This window comes from Peromyscus californicus, unplaced genomic scaffold, assembly GCF_007827085.1.
Source record: "Peromyscus californicus insignis strain IS unplaced genomic scaffold, ASM782708v3 Scaffold_7__1_contigs__length_154581171, whole genome shotgun sequence".
NCBI lineage: Eukaryota > Metazoa > Chordata > Mammalia > Rodentia > Cricetidae > Peromyscus > Peromyscus californicus.
In genome coordinates, this window is record NW_026294595.1 from 516,221 (window position 1) to 529,998 (window position 13,778).

Genomic DNA, 13,778 nt, shown 5'->3' on the forward strand with positions numbered 1-13,778 from the left:
CCGATTTCCTAAAAGCTTTTCAGTCTACTCAGGTGGTATTCAAGATGACCTTTCTCTGTTTTTTTCTAAAAGTTTTATAATTTTTTCTTTGTATTACGTATTTGATGTTAATTTTTGCGTGTGGTACAAGGTAATATTTAACTTATTTTTTTATATGGACATTGTTTTTCCAGTTGTGTGTTGAAAAGATTTCTTTCCCTATGGAATTCAGACAAAGTTGTCAAAAACTTATTTGGTCTTGCCTAGCTTGTACAAGGCTCTGGGTTTGATCCCCAGCAGTACAAAAAAAGAAAAAAACTACACACACAAATATTTGAACAAATACAGATATTCTATTGTCCAGACTGTTTTCATGTCTATAGCATACGTGTGTGTGTGTGTGTGTGTGTGTGTGTGTGTCTTACTGAGGTTTGAACTAATGTATTTACTTATATTAGGTAAGTACTTTTCCACTGAGCCACAATCCTAGCCCCTCCTGTCATAGCTACTTTGCTTTTATGGCTGTAGATCTGTAGTAAATTTTTTTGTATTGAAATAAGGTCTCTAGCCTTAACTGGCCAGAACTTGCTGTGTAGACCAGGATGGCCTTCCTGCCTTTTCTTCCCAAGTGCTAAGATTAAAGGTGTGCACCGGCATGTCCAGACCCATTTTCAGTTTTTGGAGAGAGACTCTCTCACTGTGTAGTCTGGACTCCCTTGGAATTTACAATCCTCTTATCAGCCTTCTAAATGCTAGGATTGCAAGCATGTGCCACCACACCTTTTTTTTTTTCTTTTTCTTTTCGAGATAGGGTTTCTCTGTGTTAGCCCTGGTTGTTCTAGAAGTCACTGTAGACCAGGCAGGCTGGCCTCGAACTCAGAGGTCCACCCGTCTCTGCCTCCTGAATGTTGGGATTAAAGGCATGCGCCACCACCGCCCAGCTGGTAGGAATTTTTTTATGAACAATGTCCAAGTGTTTTAATACAATTTCTGCATCTTGATGTATGCTTTGTTGATGTGGTTTCACTGATTGAAGTCTGAAAATTGAATGAGCCATATAACCTTGGGGAAAAAATTTCATGTAGTTATGAGGCATTATAATTTTCATATCTTGTTGAATTAAGCTTGGTAAATTTATTTTGTTAGGTTAATCTTTGGGAGCCAAAGCTTATTGTAATGCCAGTACCATGCTTCCTACAAAAGATTTTTGTTTTTCTTTAATCAAAGCATTGTCTTGAGTACATGGCATCTGTTATTTGTATAAATATTTGTATTTTGTGTGGTTACAAATTATCCAACTGCGTTTTTTAGGTACAGGAGCTCTTCTCTGATTCTGGAGACTCCATCTAGTGGTTTGTTCTGAAATGGAAGTGGTGAGCCACTGTGGTGATGCATTGGTGTATTCCTACTTAGTCCACTAGGTGGTGATAGGTTCTAAGTGAAAAATGAAGAGGGAGGCCCCTGAGAAAAATAGACAATGTTACTTGGAAAGGAACAGTAAAACAGTGTTTTCTGAAAAGTAATGTAGCTAGCTTTCAAAATTTGAAGCATAACTTTAGCTTATTGTAAGATTAAAAGTACACATTCTTGGGCTGGAGAGATGACTCAGAGGTTAAGAGCACTGGCTGCTGTTCCAGAGGACCCAGGTTCAGTTTGCCACAACCGCATGGTGGCGCACGGCTGTCTGTAACTTCAGTTCCAGGGGATCTGGCACCCTCACACAGACATACATATAGGCAAAACATCAATGCACAAAAAAAGTACACATTTTAAACTGTTGTATCCTGTAATTGAGAATGACCACACAATATTAATGTTAACATATAAAGCTCAGCATTAAAAGACATTAAGAAAATGGAAAGATAGGTACAAACTGAGGGAAAATATTTGCAAATGAAGTATCTTTTAAAGGAGTTGTATCCAAAATATATAAGATTTTTAGAAATGTGTTTGCCTTTTAACACAGGTAGCCTAGGCTGACTTCAGACATGCTATGTAGGAGAGGATGACTCTGAGTGCTTGGTCTTTCTGCCTCCACCTCCCAAGTTTAGAGAATTCAAGGTATGTACTGCTGGACCTAACTTAAATAATTCTTAAAATGAAATGATGTCATTTTTTTTTTTTTTTTTTTTTTTTTTTTTTTTTTTTTTTGGAGACAGGGTTTCTCTGTGTAGCTTTGGAGCCTGTCCTGGAACTCACTCTGTAGCCCAGGTTGGCCTTGAACTCACAGAGATCCGCCTAGCTCTGCCTCCTGAGTGTTGGGATTAAAGACGTGCACCACCACCGCCCGGCTGATGTCAGTTTTTTTTTTTTTTTTTGGTTTTTCGAGACAGGGTTTCTCTGTGTAGCTTTGCGCCTTTCCTGGAACTCACTTGGTAGCCCAGGCTGGCCTCGAACTCACAGAGATCCGCCTGGCTCTGCCTCCCGAGTGCTGGGATTAAAGGCGTGCGCCACCACCGCCCGGCATTGATGTCAGTTTTTAAATTAGATCAAAAATACTGTGTGGTTCCTTGTATTGAAAATAGCTAGAATAGGCAAAATATAGAGACAAGGTAAGATAGAGTTTCCTAGGGGATATTGGAAATATTATTGTTTAATGAGTTTCCAGCTTAGAGTTATAAAAAAAAAGTCTGGATGTGGGCAGTGGTGATGGTTACACTGCATTGTAACCTTAACACAGTCCTGTAAAAGTCATGCTTCAAAATGATTAATCTGGTCAGTATATGTTATATACACATAAAAATCATTTAATACAAATGTGATTCTACTAAGATGAGCTACTTAGATGATGTATACTTAGAGAGATAGCAGGTTAGTGATTATCTGTGGCCTGGTATTAGAATGGGGATTGATTAGGAATAAGCGTAAATGGTTTTTTTTTTGTAGGGTCATAGAAATGTTTGTTCTTAAATTTTGGTAATAGTTACATAGCTAAATGAATATAAATTTTGTGAGTATACAGTGGATGAATTGTGTGGTATGTAAATTACACCTAAACCACACCTTTAAAAATGACTGTGTTCTGTTGGAAGGATCTAAAGGAAGAAACATTGCTTAAATGGTTTTAAGGTTTGTGAGCTCACTTACTAGACTTTGCCTTGGAAGCTTATACTTAGAGAGCTGTATCCTGTGCCCTCCCCTACACAGAATCTACCACAAACTTGTTGAGGAACATTTGGTATGTGGTTCTTCTGATGGACCCAGAGTTAATGACACATCCTATTCAGGCTGAGTAGAAAAAGTTGTCTTCAAACCCTGGATTATAGCTTACCTCTTTCTCTACAATTTATATACATATTCTGCTGGTTGGTGAGTGGAGGGATTGTGTCTGTGTTGCTGAAAGTGGCGAATCCATGTAAAACAGTGGTTCTCAACTTGTAGGTTTTAAACCCTTGGGGTTGTTGATCAACCCTTTCACAGCATTAAACATAGATACTTACATTGTGGTTCATAACTAGCAAAATTACAGTTATGAAGTAGCAATGAAAATAATTTTATGGTTGAGGGTCACCACAACATGAGGAATTGTATTAAAGGGTTTCAGCATTAGGGAGGATGAGAACCACTGCTCTAGAGGCACCATGTGAGACTACGATACTTTGGGCAGTACTAGGTTTACAAAGCTTTTTTACATGGCTTCACTCACAGTGATAATAACAGATACAGGATGTGTCTTTAATTCCCTGTGTTCTAATTATCTATGATATAGCTATTTATTTGAGTCCCATTTTTAGAAAACATCCTTCAACTCATATAATTGTCTTCTCTACTCTATCTAGCATTTAATTTTTTCCAAGAAAAGCCATACAAGATTTTGGCTGTTGAAGTAGAATTCCTTATTGATGTAGTTAAGCCTACTGATATTCTAGGTATAAGGAAATGACACACAATCTATCAGCATATCAGAAAGAAAGCTCTTAGATTTCTTAAAAAAAACAAACAAAAAAACCTTCATTAATTTCTAGGGATTTTAGGAATTTCATCCAAGTAGAATCATATATGTTGTGCATAGTTTTCATATGTGTATATAGTATTAATTAAAATAACTCATAATTATCACAGCACATATGTAAACTGCAGATGGATTTTTCTTTGGGCCACCAGCTCACCAAAAAAAAAAAAAAAAAAAAAACTTGGAGACTTATTAATTATGAAATCTCAGCCTTAGCTTACACTTGTTTCTAACTAGTTCTTTTTTTTAAATTAATTTTTATTTTATGTGCACATTTGTCTATGTGAGGGTGTCAGATCTTGGAGTTACAGACAACTGTGAGCTACTATGTGGGTACTAGGAATTGAATCCAGGTCTTCTGGAAGAGCAGCCAATGCTCTTAACCACTGAGCCGTCTCTCCAGCCCCCCTAACTAGTTCTTATAACTTAAATTAACCCATATCTTTTAATCTACAATCTATGTTCTTTTACATGGCTCAGTTATCTTTATTCTGTACTCATTCTCCTTCCTCTCCATTTGGCTGGTGACTCTGTCTTCTTCCCAGTGTTCTCTCTCTGCCTGGAAGTCCCAGAAGTCTCCTGCCTAGCTGTTGGCTGTTCAGCTTTTTATTACACCAATCACAGGAATACATATTCACAGTGTACACATATCCCACAACATTCCTATTTTGTCTATATAAAAAAGGAAGGTTTTAATGCTTAACACAGTAAAAAACTAATACAATAAGAACAATTATCAGGCTGGGCGGTGGTGGCACACGCCTTTAATCCCAGCACTCGGGAGGCAGAGCCAGGTAGATCTTTGTGAGTTCGTGGCCAGCCTAGGCTATCAAGTGAGTTCCAGGAAAGGTGCAGAGCTACACAGAGAAACTCTGTCTCGAAAAATAAAACAAAACAAACAAACAAAAAAGAACAATTATCAGGTAAGAGTTACATTTACAACGTTCAGTCTATCTGTATTTGGCAAATTCAGAGAAAATATTCTATTATTTATTCTGTCTTGGTGAGTCAAAAGTTTTGTACCTAATTTACTTTCTATGCTAACTTGTATTACCAACACAAAACTATCTTTTTATGTCTCTCAACCTTATGCCCTTTATATCTCTTTTGTGAGTTTTTTGTTTTTTTCTTTTTTGAATTTGGTAACAAAACTGTAACTATCTAGTCTTCAACCCCATCAAAGACTGGAGAAGGATATAATATTACCTGAGTAAACAGGAAGTGCAGAGCAAGTAACTTCTAAAACTATAGAAATGACAGAGACATCTGGCTTCCTGAACAGTCACCCAAGGTTCTTCTGTAACATTGGGCATCCATCTTCAGCCTACAGGTCTAGAATATCTGACAGATTTTTCTGTAAAGCCGGAATTTTGAAGTACTGTCCTACCTTGTCTTGGTAAAGCTTGACAGTTGCTTTCTTTTGTGTCATGCTAGTCCAGTTTGGGACAGCATACTGTCAGCAGTTGAAGCAAGGGCAGTTTCTTGCCCAAATGACTAGCTTTGACATAAAGCAAACTCCGTATCTTTGATGCCCATCATCTTTTCTTGATGTAAATTGGTGCTGCCAGGAGCAGATATGTCTCACTGTCATGAAAAAACCTTATTTAATTAAAACATTATAAATACTATATTCTGTAGGTCTTTGAAGTGTTTGAAGACCATCACTCTATCAAAAATATATCTTATGTATGACCTTGAAGACATACCTAACATGACTGCAAGTTTGATCGTTATGGATGACTAACTACTAACCTGCATTTCTTAATTATCCTAAATGGTTTATAATAATGGCTTTAAGGACTAGAACTTTACATTTTTAAGTGAGCTGCATAGGTACAAAACCTTAAACAAGAGTAGAAACATAACATACAGCATAAAAAACCCTTATATTTGTGTCAGTATATAAAAATCCATACCAATGTAAAATACTTGAGACTAATGGTTGTTCAAAAGTAGACTCAACAATCCACCCTTTTATTCCATCATTTCTATACTATATCCCCCCTTTTTCCTTCAGAAAGAGATCCCTGAATCTAATCTTCTTTGTTCTGTTTTTTTCCCTGATGACCAACAACTTGTAACCAACCCCCTTAAATGATGATAAACATCCGTAATCCATTGAACAACCAAAAACCACCCACCCCTCTTCTTGGGAATGTGGGTGTCATATTCTCTAGATTGCTTCCTGTTATCTCAGGGTGACGGCATCTTTAGGGGATTCTGTGAAAATTAGGATAATGGTCAAGTACTGGGAGAGTTAACTGTATTATTTTTTGTTTAGTCTCTGTGTGATGGGAAAGTATAGAGCTTTTCTGAAGTCTTGGCTGGATAGTCTGTAAGGCTAGACCATGTCAGCTAGTTGTTCTTGATGCAGAATTTTGAGGAAACTGTAACAGAGGCATTCTGAGAGGCTGGATCACCTGGGCTACTTTTCTTTTTTGGTGTCTGGTCCTTTTTTTCTGAAAACACATAAACTTTTAAAGGTAACATATATCTGTATTAACACAAGTATGGAATGTGTGGTGTGTAAAGTCAGCTAAAGATGATGTTTTGTTTTATGTTTGAGTAGGTCAAAGGCTTTATAAGTCTGCTTGGACTATATAACCAAATCTCTATCCATACCATAGACATGAATCCTAATTGGTCTTAATAATAAAAATCTGGAGCCAGATATATGGGGTAAATGCTGAAAGATCAGTAAAGGAGCCAGCCACTAGAGACACTTCTTACCTCTACTGAATCCTCAGCCTGAAAGTGCCGACCGAACTCCTGTCTCCACCTTGCCTTATTACTTCCTCTTCTGCCCAGCCATATCACTTCCTGTTTCTTCCTCCCAAGTGCTGGGATTAAAAGTATGTGCCATCACTGCCTGGCCTCTAGTGGCTAGCTCTGCACTCTGATCTTCAGGCAAGATTTATTTGTTAAAGCACAAACAAAATATCACTACAAAGGCTGGCATATAATAATAAGATAAGAGGATTCTGTAGCCAACTAGATTTATCATGTTTCTCCAGTTTCATCAAAGCTATTCCCATAGGAGAGGGATCAGCATATATGTCATCTCTCATGTAGTCTTTCTTGTTTTTTTGTAGTCAAGATTTTTGGGAGATCTCTCCCAATTAAATTTCATCTTCATTAATTTTGAAGAGAACCATAACTTTTTGTTTCCTGTGGAAACAAAGGCATAACCCAACGCAACATATTTTTTTACTTCATTCTGAAGTGAAGATGTTGTTAAAATATATAGGTTGGTTTAATTTAGCAGTGTCCACAGTCCAATGTCCTTTAGCAGCTATCGTTTTTTTGTACATTAGCATTTTAAAAATTGAAAGTCAACAATGTGCCCTACAGGATACAGACAACCCTATGTATTTCTCATCCTCATGTTGCTTATTCTTTTTATATCACTTTTCTCTTTCTTTAAAGACTTTATTATTTTTAAACTTTATTCCTTTTTCTATGATTGTCTATACCCATTTTCTTTTTCTTTCTTTAGCACCTAAGTACTAAGTTTTAAACACACTGTAACCTGTTCAGAGGTTTTGTTGGCCTTGACCTGGCTTTTTCTTTCTTTCTTTCTTTCTTTCTTTCTTTCTTTCTTTCTTTCTTTCTTTCTTTCTTTCTTTCTTTCTTTCTTTCTTTCTTTCTTTCTTTCTTTCCCTTTCCCTTTCCCTTTCCCTTCCTTTCCTTCTCTTTTTTTTCAGAGCTGAGGACCGAACCCAGGGCCTTGTGCTTGCTAGGCAAGCGCTCTACCACTGAGCTAAATCCTCAACCTCTTTCTTTCTTTCTTCTCTCTCTCTCTCTCTCTCTTTTTTTTTTTTTTTTTGCTTGTGTGTGTGTCTACAGCCTCCTCTGACCATGTGAGCCAAATCTTAAGCTGCTAGGCTACCTTGGGCGGCTCTGTGCTGGTGGCTGCCTCCGCCCCGCTCAGTTCTGTGAGAACCTAGTTTCATGTTGATGGGTACCACCCCAGAGCTACATTTACCTTTCCCAGCTCTGGGAATTTGTTGTGTCTGTAGGAGTTTATACCAAGTGCTTGCTGCTCAATTGCTCACATGTCTCTGTGTGCTGAGCCTACCCAAGAGACTGCTTTCTCAGACCCTATATGAATATTCGAGCAACTATGTTGGATGCCATATGTAGACGGATTTTTCTTTGGGCCACCCGCTCACTAAAAAAAACTCACCAAAAAATGACATGGAGACTTAGGAAAGCTGTACCTTAGTTTAGGCTTAATTTTAACTAGTTCTTATAACTTAAATTAACCCATATCTTTTAATCTACTTTTTTTTATGTGGTTTGGTTACCTTTACTCTGTACTCATCCTGCTTCCTTTTCATCTGGCTGGTGACTCTGTCTTCTTTTTCCCAGTGTTCTCTCTCTGCCTGGAAGTTCTGCCTATCTCTCCTGCCTAGTCATTGGCCATTCAGCTTTTATTACACCAGTCATGGCAATCTGTCATCACATTGTACAAATATTCCACAGCAGTGGAGTTCAGAGGACAACTTGCAGAAGTTGGTTCTCTCAATCATTTGAGTTCTGGGAGTTAAACATAAGCCATCAGGCTTAAGTAGCAAGCACTTTTCCTGCCAGACCAAAGCTTTTCATTTGTATCAAAAGTTGTTAGGTGACACAATCTGAATTTTAACCTTCTTCATTCCTTAGGGCCTTCATGTTTTGTGAAGACATAAGTGCAAGTGTACCTACTTTTGTAAAACTCCAGATAATCTGATGTGTTTTGGAGTGAGCTACTTCATAGCAATGCCAGGATTTTATGCACCTTGAAGAGTGGTGGAAGACATATCAGGCAATAGTTAGAAAGTGGGCAGCATGAAACGTGTCCACAGGGGATAAGTAGCCAATATTGTACTAGTGCATTTGCTTTACTTTAGGCAAGCCTCCAATATTTGAGAAGTCACCCAATGAGCTTATTAAAATATTAATAAGGCCTCATCTCTGATCTATGATAAATACTGAGGAATGTGCATTTTTTAACAGCAATACTAGATGATTATGGTATACAGCCAGGTTTCGAAAACACTGTTTTTGAACCTCATACTTTCTCTGCTTTCTTGTTATTAATTCTTTTTTCTTTTTGATTTCTTGTTTTAGTACAACTATATTCTCTCCTTTCCATCCTGTCTATGAGAAGAAAGCTAAATTAACAAGACTGTTTCTCTCTTAGACTTAAGTTTGTATGACTTACAAATAAGGCTCATGTTTTTATTTCATTAGCAGGAAAGATTTGGTGGCTCATCTTCATTATGAAATTTGGAGAACTGATATTTTAGTTTTTGCTACCATAAAATGGGTGTTTCCCATCTCACTTAGTTGTTTTTCTTATTTTAAGAATGTATTTTCCAAAGGTAAGAATAGATGGGCCTCATAGTTTTGGTCAAGAGATTTTTTTAAATGTATTTGAACCATAAAAACCAGAGTATTTATAATAAGACATATAATCATTCAAAAGAATGAGAAAGAATTGATGGGGACAGGGAGATGGCTTATTAGGTGTCATGCAAGCATGAAGACTTGAGTTTGCTTCCCAGCATCCTTGTAGAAGTTGGGAAAGGCTGTGGGGACCTATACTTTCATTACCAATAAAGTGGAGATAGGAGGATTTCTGGAACTTGGTTGATTTCTAGTTTTTTTGGTTTTTTTTTTTTTTTTTTTGGTTTTTTTTTTTGAGATAGGGTTTCTCTGTGTAGCTTTGCGCCTTTTCCTGGAACTCACTTGGTAGCCCAGGCTGGCCTCGAACTCACAGAGATCCGCCTGGCTCTGCCTCCCAAGTGCTGGGATTAAAGGCGTGCGCCACCACCGCCCGGCTTGATTTCTAGTTTTGCAGAATAAGTATGCCACAGGTTTGACAATAGAGTGGAGAGTGATTGAGGAATATGCCTGACACCTACTTCTGGGTTATACATGCACCAACATATGTACATGCACACACACACACACACACACACACACATAAACACAGGAGCTGTAGTTATTGGTGGTAGAGTGCTTGTCTGTCATACACAAAGCCTCTAGTTCTACTTCCAGCACCACATACACCAGGCTTGGTGGTACACACCTGTAATCCTAGCACTTGGAAGGGTAAGGCAGGAGAATCGGAAGTTCAAGGCCATTTTCAGCTACCCAATGTGGGATACATAAGACCTGCCTTCCCCCTACCCCAAATGATGCTAAATGTTGTTTGTTAAGTGTGTATAGCTGAGTGAAAAGGTAAATTAAAGAGCAATGAGCTCAATTTGTTACCATTGAACTTCCCCAAAATTAATTGTGTCTCAGTTTTACATGTAGATAAGTCTTCAAGGGAATAACATTTTACCTTATTGTCTTTACTGTAATACTATCAAATGGATGTTCTTAAGTGGTTTTCACAGAAGGGGAATGCATTTGACTTGAGAATAGATTTTCAATTTTATTTCATGTACTTGAATTTTAAAATAATGATCATGTGTTTCTTTTTAATTTAAAAATTATGAAAGCATTGTTTTCTTTTCTTATTTTTTTTTTTTTTGGTTTTTCGAGACAGGGTTTCTCTAATGTAGCTTTGGAGCCTGTCCTGGAACTCACTCTGTAGCCCAGGCTGGCCTCGAACTCACAGAGATCCGCCTGGCTCTGCCTCCCGAGTTCTGGGATTAAAGGCGTGCACCACCTCTGCCCATCGAAAGCATTGTTTTTAAATATGATGTTAATAGCATATTATTCATTTTGCCTGTGATAGTATAATTTCCTTAAACTTATTATAATTGAGAAAGAAACGAAAAGTACTAGCAATTATAGAACTTCCTTCATATTAGAAGCAAAGAAACTAAAGAAGCTTTAGCTACAAAATTGTAGTCCTATCTGGAGCAGTGATTATCTGGTGATTATCTGGGAGTATTTTTGCTTCATTGTGCTTTTTTGGTCCGCAGTTTGCATTCATTGATCAGTGAGTTGATTGACATTCAAACCCACCGACAGCAATGAATGTTGAGTGCAGCCTTCAGTGTTTCCATTTGATGAAATTGCCTTGGTCTTCCCCATCTCCTGGGTCTTCTTCCCACAATGGTTCTTTGAAGTCTGTTATGTTAGTAACCAGCCATTTGTATGGTTGAGGACTCATAATTATAGATAACCTTGACTGCAGAGCAAGAAATCCTTCAAGACTGAAAAGTTAAGAAGAAGAAGATGCTATCTGAGAACTTCACAGGTAGCTCTGATCACGTGGGCTGGGGTGCTGATGTCTGTAAAGCATGTTTTGTAAAACAAAAGATTCATCTTTTGTTTCAAATTGAGAAGTATAATAAGTACCTTTTTCAAGATAGAGTAGCATTGATTATGTTTGTAGTTTAGTAATTGTTTATGTAGCTAGCATTTTCTATAAGCTAGAAATAATTCAAATTATTCTCATACATCTTCTCATTAAATCAAAACTGTGATATATAGGCTCTCTCATCTTCCTTTCTATACTTGAAAAAGCACACTTGGATACTTAGGGTCACATAGCTAGGGGGTGACCCAAAATTCATTCTGTATCTTTTTGCTTGAAATTAGGAAAGATTTAAATAAGCACATGGAGATGGAAATCGGCAGTTAGTAACTGGTGCTTTCATGGGGGCTGTCAAATCCTAACCATAGTAACTGCAGTTTCAGGTACAATATGGTAAGGTGTATAGACATTGAACAGTTTTGTACTATTTTTGCTAACTAAATCCTCTCCTTGCCCCTAAAGCAAAATCTTGAAAGAATGTGGAAGAAATGGGAATAACATATTTAACCAGATTTTATTTTTATACTAAATAGATATTTTTAATACATACTATTTCTCTCACTAGAATGGCACATTTGAGTGCATTTGGTCCTCTGGTGGCACTCTTCATAAATTGTTAAAATGAAGCATTTGGTTATCAAAATATTACAAAAAACCAACAATGAATAATTAAATACATGGAAGCTTTAAAAAAGTTGCTGATTCCCTTTAAAGAACAGGCCATAGGACTATTTCACGTGATGTCATATGATGTGACAATACAGCCTATTCCTTGCATCAGGAAATTTGTTGTCTGTAAGGATCCCAAGGTACAGTCAACGGTCGGTGGTTTTTTTCTTTTTTAATCCCAAACTCACCGACAGCGTTGAATGTTCCATGGAGTCCTCTTAAGGCTGACTTGCTTTCCCATCTTTGGTCTGCTCTCATGTTCTAAGGACCAATGAGCAGTACCACCACTGCTGTTGGGTCTCATTGTTTCCAAGGTTTCAAGTTGAGTATGCTTAAATTGTGATGTTACTTTACATACAACAAAGAGGTGATGAGTTGCAGGGTTGTAAGATTGCCGTTTGTACTGCTGACTCAAATGGACATCTATGCAAATGATTTTCAGTGAATTATCATTCTGAAAATGTTATTTTCCAATTTTATAGTAATATTTTAATTATGAGGGTACAAGAATCAGAAAGACGGTAACATGAATTGGGGACTGCTATGTAGTAGGGTTTGTCTGTTTAACTCCAGCCCATGTTTCCCTGAGAAAACCCTGACTTACGAGTCACATAGCCAGAACTTGAACAGCGAACTTGTGGCTCCATGCTCATTGTTGTACTGGTTCCTCCTGCCCACCACAGGACTTGCTCATAACTCAGGTAGAACCTTCACTGCAGAGCTTAATCGAACAAGTAAATCCTTCTTGTTTGCCTGTAATAATAGAAAATAGGTCTAAAGCCATATGTTCCAGAGGAAAAGATGAAAACAAAACTGCCTAGCTGAGAATCATGGGCCACTAAATTACCACAGAAGTACTACTGATGCCCCTTGAATTATTTTCCATATAGAAAGAACAAAATTCTATGTATATACTCTAATACAGAGAGTGGAGCTGGAAAGATGGCTCAGCAGCCAAGAACCTGTACTACTCTCGCAGAGAACTCACCTTACAACCACCTATAACTCCCAGTTCCTGTTGCAGGGGATCTGTCACCTCAAACCTTCATGGGCACCTGCAGTCACATGCACATACCCACACATATATACATAATTAGTAAAAATCTTAAAACGAATGCAGAGAGTAACTAAAATGTCAGATATATCTGGCCTTTGTTTTGGGTGGTTATTTTTATTAATTATTAACTGACTTTCTTTTTCTCTTCCTCTCTTCCTTTCTTCCTTTTTTTATTCCTCACAGAATCTCACATGTAGCCTCGGCTGACATCCGCCTGCCTCTGCCTCTCAAGTGCTAGGATTAAAGGCCTACGTTACCACCACCTGACTCAAATTCATTTTTGTTGTTGTTGTTGTTGTTTTTTGTTTGTTTGTTTTTTGTTTTGTTTTGTTTTTGGTTTTGTCTTTTTCAAGACGGTTTCTCTGTGTAGCTTTGTGCCTTTCCTGGAACTCACTCTGTAGCCCAGGCTGGCCTCAAACTCACAGAGATCTGCCTGGCTCTGCCTCCTGAGTGGTGGCATTAAAGGCGTGCACCACCACTGCCCAAATTCATTTTTTAAAGTAGCCAAATGGCACTTCTTGAGAGAAAAATGAGAACTGTTGACATTCTAAACTTACCACTTGGAGGCTTTGCAGAGTTTCTGTTGTGATATGTAAGCATAAAGAAATGAAAGTAATCAAGTCTCTTCCTGTGTAGTATTTTTAAAACTTTGTATCAGATTTGTTTTAAATGGTCTTTTCCTGTGTCTGGTAAGAGTTGCCAAGCTTTATATTATTTTGAACAGATAATCAGAAATAGTGATTTCGGTTGCACCAAACTACAAAAAATAAAATCCACTATTCTTCGGTGTTAGCATTCTGAGAATCCCTTTTATATCTCTGAAGGAAGAGTGTAAGGTAGGGTTCTTGAATGTGTAAAGA

The 13,778-nt window shown here is 37.6% G+C and overlaps 1 protein-coding gene and 1 long non-coding RNA gene across 6 annotated transcripts in view; one reads left to right on the top strand and one right to left on the bottom strand.

Moving 5' to 3' along the window:
- LOC128100403 (nuclear receptor subfamily 6 group A member 1) overlaps positions 1-13,778 on the top strand; it is a 257,953-nt gene that overhangs the window by 69,806 nt on the left and 174,369 nt on the right. The window lies entirely within an intron of this gene.
- Positions 4,154-13,778, bottom strand: part of LOC128100406 (uncharacterized) — a 33,802-nt gene continuing 24,177 nt past the window's right edge. Inside the window, exons 2-3 of one of the 2 annotated variants that reach the window (XR_008214785.1) lie at positions 12,466-12,614; positions 4,154-6,771 (exon numbers count right to left, since the gene is read on the bottom strand). This is a non-coding gene — a long non-coding RNA (uncharacterized LOC128100406). Of the gene's footprint in view, positions 6,772-9,650; positions 11,089-12,465; positions 12,615-13,778 lie in introns of those variants that run through there. The other variant, XR_008214786.1, reaches the window with a different exon arrangement.